We start from the raw sequence: 12,534 nt of genomic DNA on the forward strand, positions 1-12,534 counted from the left end.
ACGTCAGTGTCCTCCGCATCATTCCCAGAAGTCTTTGTGTTGTCTTCACAATTTTGGCGATGTGTCCCCTAAATTTTAAATCCTTATCCACTATCATCCCCAGATCTCTTATTTCCTCTACTTCCAACAATATATTCTCACCAAGCATAAATTCTGCATCCCATCTTTGTTTTCCAAATTTTAAAACTTTACATTTTGCAACATTGAACTCACATCCCCATTTACTTGCCCAATCACTCAATTTATTCAAGTCTTCTTGCAAGGCCACAACGTCTTCACTACTCTTTATGGTTTGTCCCAACTTTGCATCATCTGCAAACAACTGAATATCTCCATCCGAATCTTCGCCAATATCATTAATATACAAGTTAAATAGTAATGATCATAAAACAGACCCCTGAGGTACTCCACTAGTGACTTTCCTTTTCCTGGATATCGCACCCCCATACACAACTTGTTGATACCTATCAGATATCCAGTCTCCAATCCAATGCACTAATCTGATATCCAACCCCGTCTGCTCTAGTTTGACTGTCAACTTATCATGAGGTACTCTATCAAAAGCTTTTGCGAAATCCAAGTATATTACTGTGTATCCTTCTCCTCTGTCCAAGGAAGCAGTCACTTTATTGTAATAAGTAAGTAGATTACTAAAACATGACCTCCCTTTAGCAAATCCATGCTGTCCATCAAAGATTATACCATTGTTGTCAACCCAACTCTGGATCCTAGTTCTCACAAGCTTCTCCAACAACTTAACCACAACACCTGACACACAGATAGGCCTATAGTTTGATGCTTGAGTTCAATCACCTTCTTTATGAAGTGGCACAATCTTGCCATCCTTCCACACTTTAGGAACTTGACCAAGTGCAAGACTTGTATTAAAAAAATATGTCAAGGCAGGTGTCAACTCTCTGGCACATTCCTTCAGAATACGTGGTGATATATTATCAAGTCCCACACCCTTATTTATATCTAGTTTACTCAACTCCCCAAACACCTCTTGCTCACTTACAGTCAGTCTCTCGTCCCCATCATCAACTGCTCTCAATCTCTCCATGAAGTCACATTCACAAGATTGAAAGATCTTTATGAACTGCTCATTAAGTATCTCCACCACACATTCTGCAACAGCTGTCTTTATACCATTTCCTCCAATCAATGTCATCATTTCATAATCATTCTTTCTTTTGCTGGCTACATATTTAAAGAACTCCGTAGGATTCTTTTTGGCTTCATTAGCTAACTGCTGTTCATACCTCTCTTTAGCTACTCTCACCAACCAAGTCACTCTCCTTGCCCGGTCTTTGTAGACCTCATGAAATTGGTTACTTCCACTTCTCTTATGCTGTCTCCACAATGCCCTTTTTCTCTCTATCGTATGCTTAATCTCTTTATTCGTCCATCTCACACCTACATTATTTAACCTTCTCACCCATGGAATACATTCAGACATTGCATCTACTAAATAGTTTTTGAAAATCCTCCAAGCTGCATTGATCTCTTTTCCAGCTAACTCCTCATTCCATGCTACACCTGCAAGCTGTCTCCTGAGCTCTTCATAATCACCGGCGTCCTTTTTTCACAGGGGTCCTTGCACTGCTGGCAACCACCCAGGTAATCACCTCATGGTCACTTTCACCAATTGGTGGATGATTTGACACCTCATTTATAATTACATCCTCTGATGAGATGACCAAATCCAAGACCCTTAATCCTCGTGTGCCCACTGTTACATACTGTCTGAGGTAGTTATCCCTCAAAAACTCAAACTCATTTTCTTTACTTCCAGTTGCTATCTCTTCATTCCAGTCTATATTGCCATAATTAAAATCACCCATAATGATCACCCTTTTCTTATTTGCTTGCCTTATTTGACTATACATTTCACTATCACCTCCATCCACATTACCAGGTCTATAACAACATCCCACCAAGTATTTGATTCTATTCACCTCTATCTCACACCATACTGCCTCAAAACCACTGGCCCTATTTGCCTCTTGCATCTCTACCTTTTATGGACATAACTCTTTCTCTATCATCAATAGCACTCTCCCTCCCTTTTTACCCCTTCTATCCTCACGAAACACATCATACCTTTCCATCTCTATTCCTGTCAGGATGTCGTCCTCATCTAACCATGTCTCACTTATTCAGACAATCTTAGGGTGAACAGACGCAATTAGTGCAACCAATGCTAGAAGTTTCTTATACTTCTAGCATTGGTATACAAACACAACAGCTTATTTCTGGATCTACAGCTAGTTCCACTGATACCACTCACTCGATGTGATCTCTCCATGCTGGACTGGGGCCATTCCCCTTTCTGCTTCTTCATTTTAGAACCCTTTGCAATTCCATCTGTTTCCTGTTGATCCCTGGTCATCCCATTTCTTTCCTGCCTACACATGTTCTCACCTCCTCTTGGAGCATCCATCTTTCTCACGCTGTCTACCCCTGTCCACCCTGAGCCTCCCCGTTTCCCTGCTCCTCTTACACACCCATTCTCTCATTTTCTATACTCATACCACTCACTTCCCCATTCATATCCACTTCTTCAATCTCTCCTGTCTTACTCTCCTGCTCTTCCACATCACTGCCCTCTTGATCTGATTCATTCTCTCTATTCACTTCTCTACCTTCCAGCAGCAGTCTCTCCAAGCGACTCGCACCATAACCACTCAAATGCAGTCCATCGCTCCCATACAGCTCACTTCGTCCCTCAAACTCATTCCACATATTAACAAACTGTACTCCCATCTCCTCACACATTTCAGCCAGAATATCATTCATAATCCTTGCTCTCCACCTCATTTCACCACAATCATACCTAGGCAACACACTGACTACCCTTCCTGTCACACTATTCTCTTTTATCTTTCCAAGCAGCCTCCTGATATTCATTTTGACATGCTCTTTGTTCTCTCTCAAATCATTTGTACCAATTAATACTGTTAACTCTTTTGCTCGCTCCTGCCTCATATGCAATGCCTCAATCACTCTACTCATTTTACCGCCTGGAAAACATACCTTGTGCATTTTATCCTCTAGCACACCTTTAATCATGGAGTCGCCATACAACGCCAGTCGCTCATCTTTTGTTAACTCTTTCATGCCATCATGATTTATTTTAATAGTTTTGACCTGAATTCTCTTAATTTCATTCCGCACCCATTTCATTTCTTGCCTCATTTAATCCAATTCACTTTCCGAATCTTACGACACATTAACTCTATCATTAAATCTTTCTAACTTTCTAACTCTCGACCCCCTCTTCTCACTTTCCCTCTCATTCATCCTTCTTTGTTTCCATACTTTCTGTATAACATACGTCCAACTTTCACTATCATTCTTCTCACTTTCACTCTCATTTATCTTTCTTTGTTTCCGTACTTTCGGACTAACATGCATCCAACTTTCGTTATCATTCTTCTCACTTTTACTGTCATTCATCTTTCTTTGTTTCAGTACTTTCAGTCCAACATGCGTCCAACTTTCGCCATCATTCATTCTTTTTTCGCTATCATTTATTCTTTCGATTTTTTTTCACTTGCGATTTCTGCATCACACCATTTCTACTTTCATTCATTCTCTCAATTTCTGTTCTTTCTGCCTCACTTTCGTCCCTTTTAACATCCGTTACAGTTTTCAAATCGCTCTTTTTCTTTTTTTCCTGATTTTTTAACATTTTTTCGCCTCTCTTTCTCACCATCCTTCTCTTTCAAACGTTCTCTTCTCTTTCGATCAGTACTAACACTTTCTGTCATCAATTTCATATTTGCATTCATCAGTTCCTCGTTCAGGTCACACTTCACACACATCCTTCTTCCATCCGCACTAAACATCCACAAATCATTTATGTAATCGAAGGAATACATATAACAGATCTCACACTTAACGAAACGACTGAAACCTAAATTAAAATCATGGAATGACAATGCCGCCGCCATTTTTTTTTTTTCTCTCTGCAGGTTACTAGATCTAATAATAACGATTTCGTAATTAGTTTAGGCAAGAAAAATCCCCCACACTAATAATACCGGTAGCGCACAACGTTTACAGCCGCTCTTACTCAAACAATTACACATATATACTTAATTATTCCTAGTGAAACTTATCTGAATCAGGAGCTCTTCAAATCACGTCCAGAGTGCTTGACTCACTAGTGGCATCAATATAGGTAATGGACAAAAAAAATGGAAAAACTGACACATTTCTATTAATATGGCAGTGGCTTGAAACTCAACAAGAGGAATTTTACACCATTATCCAACAGAAACTAGATCAATTCACCTTTGTTTTTTGGAGGTGGGAAACATTGCCTGAGAGCTCGCCCCAAAATGTCCCATAAATGTTCTGTAGGATTAATGTCTGTTGATTATGATGGCCATGGAAGACCGGACACCTCACCATCATGTTCTACAAACCATTGGGTGGCCTCATTTGCTTGATGAATGGGAACATTATCCTGTTTAAACATGGCTGACTGCATAGGAGAAAAGTGTCAACATGGGATAAAGATAATCATTTATGATTGAAAGACGATGTGCAGCTTCCACTTTGCCTTCCAATACAATAAGTGGACCCAAACCATGACATGAGAATGTGACCCAGATCATTACAGAACCACCAAAAGTTTTCACAGTTGGAAACAAGCACTCTGTCAAGTAAGCTTCCTTTGGCTGATGCCACACACATATTCATCTGTTTGCAGCAAAATGTGTGAACGTGGATTCATTGGACCATATCACATCCCTCCAGTGGCTGTGAGCTTTGCACTATTGGAAGCGACAACATGCATTGACAGGAGTGATCAAAGGCTTGTGTTGGGCAACCTGACCGTGATATCCAACTCTGTGTAGTTCATTGACTACACAGAGTTGACTACATTGTTGAAATGGGTTTCCCACAGCTGGTGTTGAATTTTTCACACAGTTGCTCAGCAGTAACCCGCCTATTTTTCATGGTACAGCACATTAATGCTCGAACGTCCCTCTCTTGCAGTAAACGCTTTCGTCCACTTTGCATTTCTCTGGTGATGCTTGTCCTGTCGACTACCATGCTGACATAACCTTAGAGACTGTTCCTCAACTAACATGTGCAATTTCAGCTGGTCACAGATGCACCTGCCAGCCTGGCTCCAACAATCACGCCCCTTGCAAAGTCACTGAGGTCCTTTCTGGATTCCATTCTAACATGCAATAAACAGTGGCAGACCTCCGTTTGACTTTATAACACACATCGCCTAGGAATGTCGGGAGTACATTTGCATATCGACTGCATTGTAGATGCTGCATTGCAATCACCAATAATGCAACTGGAGAGCTCAGAGTTTTTTATTTATTTATTTTTTAAAAATTTTTTTTTTTAAGTCTGTTACCTGTATGTACAAATGCTGCCTTTGGCATGAAAAGAGTAAAAAAGCATAACCAAGAAATATGAGATTGAATATTGATGAAAGAAACTATAAAAAATGTGTATGAGTTAAAACCTGGTATTTATCATTCAAACAAATTTACTCATAGTGAATAGCATAAAATGAGTTTATTCTGTTGGAAAGAGTAGATTTTGTAGGCTGGAGATGGAAATGGGAACCACTGATGTTAGGCCCATCATTAATATTGGTGAACCGGATCTGGAAGATTAGTACTTATTTTGCAATGTGTAATCTGAGTTTTCAGTCGTTTTGAGTTGGGGAAACAAGGAATTAGTAGATTCATTGCTAAGTAATGGAAAATACTTATCCAACTCCTTAACAAATGAATAATAGGAATAGATTGCCAGAGATTGTTGTGAGTGTACATCTTTAGGTTGGAATATTACTATTATTACTATTATTACGGGCAACTCCAGGGAGTCATTAGACTCATCGAGGGAGGCCCCAAATCATATTCATCACAACTATTTGACATTCATACAGTATCTATCATACCTCGCCTTAAACTCATTCACTGTCACAGCATCCACCACAGACTCAGGGAGCGCATTCCACTCATTCACTACTCTAAAAGTAAAGAACCCAGCTCTAACACCTTTACTAACCACACTTTTGCCCAGTTTCCATGGATGTCCCCTAGTCCTCCCACAACCAGCCCTGTTCTCAAAAATATCTTCTGAATTAATTTTATAGAAACCCTTCAGTAATTTGAATGTCTCAATCATATCTCCCCTCCTCCGCCTATCAACCAATTTTTGCAACCCACAAATCCTCAACCTGTTCTCATACGGTTCATTCCACAGACCTGCTATCATCTTGGTCACTCGCCTCTGGATCCTCTCCACCTCCTCCCCATCAAGAAGAAACCTAGGTGACCAAATCTGAGCACAGTAGTCTAGATGGGGTCTTATCAAAGCTCGATACAGAGGAACAATAACCTGCTTGTCTCTGCTTGTCAACGTATTCTTCAGCAACCAAGTGATTTGATGAGCTGTTTTGGTCACTTTTGCAATGTGTCCCCTAAATTTCAATTCCTTATCTACCAACACTCCTAAATCTCGTGCCTCATCAATTTCCTGGAGCAGGGTTCCACCAATGCAGTAAACTGCCGCCAATCTTTTCACCCCAAAATGCATAACCTTACATTTTGCCACATTAAACTGACATCCATTCTCCTTAGCCCAGACCTCCAATCTATCCAAATCATCCTGCAAAATTTTGACGTCATCTGCATTCACTATTGCCCTACCCAACTTCGCATCGTCCGCAAACAAATGAACTGTTCCTCTCAGATCATTTCCTATATCATTTATGAACAAATTAAACAGCAGTGGTCCAAGAACAGATCCTTGTGGCACACCACTAGTCACAGGCCGTCTTGTGGACTCTACTCCCAAGTAAACCACTCTCTGATATCTCTCCGTCAACCACCCTCCTATCCATCTCACCAACCCTATGTCCATTCCCATATGCTGCAATTTACTGATTAGAATTCCATGTGGAATCCTGTCAAAGGCCTTGGCAAGGTCCAGTAGAATCACCGTAAACCCATTACCCTTATCCAGTTCAGCCGTCACTGTGTTATAATACGTGAGCAAGTTACTGAGGCATGACCTACCCTTCACAAAACCATGCTGTCCCCGATACAGTATCCCATTTTCTTCTATCCAATCTTGTATTTTCCTCTTGACTATTTTCTCTAAGACCTTGATAATGATTCCTGATATGCTAATCGGTCGGTAATTTACAACAGCAGTCTTGGAACCACCTTTATGCAGTGGAACTATTTTCCCCTCTTTCCACCCGCTCGGGACTAACCCAGACCCGAGACTCAAATTAAACAAAATGGTCAAGGGTACTGACAATTCTTTAGCTGCTTCTCGTACAACACGAGCTGGTATACCATCCAATCCCACAGATGTATTGACATTGAGGTTATGCAATAGACTACTCACCTCCACTTCATTAACCACAATTCCCGTATAATCTACTGGTTTATTCGTTTCTGCAATGTCACCACCTGGATGATATACTTTTGCAAAGTGCTCACTCAGTAACTCAACTATCTCAACTGATTCAGTTACCTCCCTACCATCGGCATTCTTTAAAATCAATCTGCCATGTACATTTTTCCTTTTACTTGCTACATATCTAAAAAACTGTTTAGGATTCTCTTTAGCCTGCATGGCCAATGTTCTTTCGTAATCCTTTTTTGCTTTTCTTACCACACTCGTCACCCTTCTGGCCTGCGCTTTATACCGTTCATGTGCCTGCCGGTCACCCTTCTCCTTAAATTCCCTCCATAGTTGTTTCTTTTTTTGCAACTCAAGCTTAATGGTGTTATTCATCCATTTAACCCCTAGTTGATTTATTATTCGGACTCTAGGTATACAGTCAGCCATTGCTTCATGCAAGCACTTCTTAACTACCTCCCATGCACTATCAACTTCTAGTCCTTGCAGTTGTACATGCCATGGCACTGAACCAATCAAACTCCTAAGCTTGTCATACTTTCCAGCCCGATAATTCCACATGTACCCTGTCTTAATTGAAAATTCTACACCTTTAGCCACCTCCCAAGTTAAGACCCGATGATCACTCTCACCGATTGGTGGCAATGTGGTCATATTTGTTACAGCCAAATCCTCAGATGTAATTACTAGGTCAAGCACTCTCTGACCCCTAGTATTTTCCATTACATGCTGTCGCAGATAGTTATCCCTTAATAACCGCATAAAATCCAGTTCCTTCCTCCCGTGTGTCCTCTCCTCACTCCAATCAATGCGACCATAGTTGAAATCTCCCATAATAATCACCCTCCTTCCACCCATTTCTTCTATTTGCTTGTGCATACTCTCACCACCATCTTTTCCATCACCTGGTCTATAGCAGCACCCAATTGTATATTTAGTTCTGCTAGCCACAGTCTCACACCAAATGGCCTCAAATGTGCTCTTTTCTCTATCCTGCAATTCAACTTCTATTCTCCTTGGCTGGAGCTCATCAGCTATCATCAACAATACTCCTCCCCCCATTTTATTCTCTCTGTCATTCCTGAACACACTATACCCATCACATTCAATCCCACTAGTTATATCATCTGCAGTCAGCCATGTTTCACTAATACCTATAACCTGTGGTCTGGAAGTGCCAACCATGGCCAAAAACTCTTCCTTCTTGTTCCTAATACTCCTAGCATTAGTGTACATGAATTTAAGACCCCCATTAGCCCCAACCCTACCTTGATACCTTATATTAACTATCCCACTCAGATTTGTTGTCCTTATTTGCTCTGGCATATTATATTCATTCTTACATTCAACTGCCTCCATAAGGACTGTATCTCTACTCCCCCCCCCCTAACAAATCTAGTTTCCCTGAATTTGCACATCCACTACATTCAGCAACACTTTCTCAAGTCTTCTTACACCGTAACCATTCAAATGCAAGCCATCCATCTTATGTAGATCCTTTCGCCCATCAAACTCACTCCACACATCCACAAATTCCACACCACTCGTCATACATAACCCACGCATAAAGTCATTTGCAATTATAGCCCTCCTTTTAAACATTTCACTGTCATACCGTGGCAAAAGACTAATCATCCTAACTCTCTCACTCTTTTCTTTTGCTACCTCAAACAATTCATTCAGGTCTTCTATCATTTCCATTTTATCTCCTTTCAAGTCATTCGTACCTGCCACAACAATCATTTCTTTCACCCTTTCCTTTTGCTCTCTAATAGACGCAGTTACGTCCTTTGTGGTCGCACCAGGTTGGTACGATTTTGTCAAATCCTCTACTAACACACCTCGTACTAACGAGTCTCCATACAGCACTCTATCCTTCATTTTGTTCATGTTCACATTCATACGTCTATTTTTCCTGTCATACCTTTTATTATTGCTTGGTTCATTCAGTCTACTTTTGTTCATGCACTCTAGCTGCTGTTTTGCTTTTTCTATCGCACTATTCAACAACGCGATCTCACTCAATGCATCTATCTCATCTTTTTTGTTCTCTGAGAAACCATTTATACTATCATTCACACTTTCTACATTCACACTCTCACAATTTTCATGTACAACCTTGCCGTTTCTTGTCATATCCCTATTTCCTTCATTCTGAAGGTTGACAAAAATATCACACTCACGATCCGAAATACACTTCAATTCCGCATTCTCCCTACATTTTCTACACACATTCAATCCTTTATTATCATCTAACCACACTCCGACCGCACTCCGCAAAGCGTACATTTCACAGCTAGTACACTGACTCATTTCTTTTATGCTACCGTTCTTTGATAACGATGGCGAACCTTCATTACTGTCCGCCATTTTCCTTCGCACAGGTGCCATAGTTATCTGTAACGTGTTTTGTCAAATTATACGTTATAACACACCAAAAATAGACGCACTAAAATATGCAAGGCAAACAAAACAAAACTACACAATATTAAGTAATTTGTATCGATAACTGAAAATGATACTTATCTTATCTGGAGCTTGCACGAACACTACTCATTACGAATTCATCTAGCGGCGACTTCCCGACATAGATTATGTTATAAAACACTTTAGTACACTAACCACACTAATAAGGCTCCAATAATATACCAAAATTAAACACTTTAGTCCATTAAATTGAATCCTAAACACAAATCTCTCAGGAGCTCTCCGATAGCACGTCCGTTCACCAGCTAGCCTCGACACCACATTCCACACCACACCACCGAATATGGTGTTAGTAATGACCAGTCCATGTCTGTCATTAACAGAAATCAGCAAATACTTATCATTATTATTAGCTTTGTTCTTTTCTCCACATTTTCCCAAAACATTTCTATATGCCTGGTGGGATTCATTTTGTACTCTGCTGTTGCAATAAGGACAACTTTTTCCATTTTCATTGTCAGTTGCCTGTTCTAATAACTAAAATGTTTTCCACTTCTTTCTTAGAAAAACCTTCTGTGGGACCTTAGACACAAATAAGTTTCATTGTCCTTTTTCTCATTTTAAAATGTGCCCAGAGATACCTGATAATAAAAATTATTTCTTCAGCAGTATTTTCCAGTATGACGCTGCTCTCTTCCAGGCACATCTATCAAAATAATGGCAGTGAGACTATTAGCTTCCTTGAACATTTTCAAAGTAATTACCATTATGTGTGGTCCAGTATGCTTGCTACTGTTTGAAAATTCTACCCTTCAAAAAATTACTTAACTGCTGAAGGCCATTGTAACCCAGCTCATGATGGTCTATACATGCCGTAAGCCAAGTTGTACATATCTGCCACCTCCACTTTTGAGGACCTGGTTTAATTAACATTTAAATTATGCTTATATAGATTAATCTTCTTCACAGATATTTGAATATTAATAATGCAGAGTATCTTTATTGCATTTTGGTTTTCATCGATGGTTTTACTGTCGATTTACTATTAACGTCCCGAACTGCCTTAAATCTCATGCCACTGGTATGAGAACTTTAATGATCCTTGAGAAAAAGACTATTCATATTTTTAATTAACTATATTCTTTACTAGCTGCAGTTTATATGATATTGCTTTGATGGAATTTATTTATTTTATAAAATAAGATAAAAATTTAATGACTTTATTTTTTAAAAAATTAAGAAAAATGTAGTTTACATAGATTATGAAAGAATCATCATCAAATTTTTGACATGTACCCTCAAGGGATATACAGAGTATAATAGTACTACATGAAAAACTTGCATCATTACTAGCTTCCTATCAACAACTTTTCAACATTATCAGATCTTATATTTTTATCTTCTAGGGCACTTTTTACTGTACCATATCTCATTCTTCCTCTGGGTCTTTTTCCTGCCAACCTGGCAAAGTACAGTTGTTTTGATAATCTTTCCTCTCTCATTCTGTTTAAGTAACCATACCATCTGAGATTATCTCTGCTAACACATTCCTGGATGCTAACAATATCAAGTTCTTTCCTGATATCCTCATTTTTAATATGATATTGCCATTGATGCCATCTGTTCATGTCCCTAATCGTTCTCAGGACTCTCATACCTGTGGTCTCTAAGTCTTTGGTCAAGTTTTTTATTTCTAACCCAGCTCTCAGATCCATAAGTTAAAATTGGTTTGAACACTATGTTGTATACAGCTAATTTAGTGTTTTGACTAATTTCTCTTATTTCATATAAATTTATTCAGTTGACTTCCTACCATACTGGCTTTGTTGATTCTGTTGTCTATTTCCATATTTTATTTACCATCTTCACTAAAAATTGTGATTAAGTAGCTGAAATGTTTTACTTGTTCTATAGGTTCTGCATTCATGATGTAGTTGACATTTTCAATGTTTCTGCCTATTTTCATTGTAGTTGTCCTGTTGTTGTTGCTGATTTTCATACTAAATTTATTACAACAGTTATTCAATTTGGACAGGGAATCTTACAGACTTGTACTGGATTTAAAAGTATAACATCATCTGCATAAAGTAAAGAGCTGAGATTGACATCTCCAATTTTGATATCAGGTTTAATACCGCTTTCCTTCATAATGTGATCCTATAGATAATGAATAACAGAGGGGATAATATACGTCCTTGTCTGACACCAGATTTAACATCAAACCATCTTCCAGTACTTCCTTCAATTCTAACTGCTAACTTATTCAAATAAAGAATAAATATTGTTCAATTGACACAATATAACTGTAGAGCTTTGAATAGCCTTTCTCCTGTTAGCTAGTCATATGCCTTTTGCAGGTCTACAAAACTTAAATACAGACCTTTGTTATATTCCTACGATTTCTCAACTATTTGACATAAAGTGAAAATCTGATCCTGATAGTCTCTATTTGGCCTGAATCCAGCTTGTTCTTCACCAAGCTTCCCTTCTACAATCCTTCTCAACCATTTTTCAATTATACTTGCATATAAAAGCCTCTGTAAGACTTTTATACCTCCATACTTAAGCATTTCTGCTCGAATATGCATGCCTGTTGAGTGTTTTTTTACCACTGTGCTGTCACTGATTGTTTCATTTAGCAATTTTTTGAAGTAATTACTCCATACATCAAGGATATCTTTTTCTCCTTTT

The 12,534-nt window shown here is 39.0% G+C and overlaps 1 protein-coding gene across 1 annotated transcript in view; it reads left to right on the top strand.

Annotated features, from left to right (window-relative positions):
- Pgant5 (polypeptide N-acetylgalactosaminyltransferase 5) overlaps nucleotides 1–12,534 on the top strand; it is a 325,123-nt gene that overhangs the window by 300,534 nt on the left and 12,055 nt on the right. The gene's annotated exons all lie outside the window — the stretch shown is intronic.

Source organism: Typopeltis vanoorti, chromosome 6 (genome assembly GCF_054136105.1).
Source record: "Typopeltis vanoorti isolate ZY-2024b chromosome 6, IOZ_Tvanoo_1.0, whole genome shotgun sequence".
NCBI classification, from domain to species: Eukaryota; Metazoa; Arthropoda; class Arachnida; order Uropygi; family Thelyphonidae; genus Typopeltis; species Typopeltis vanoorti.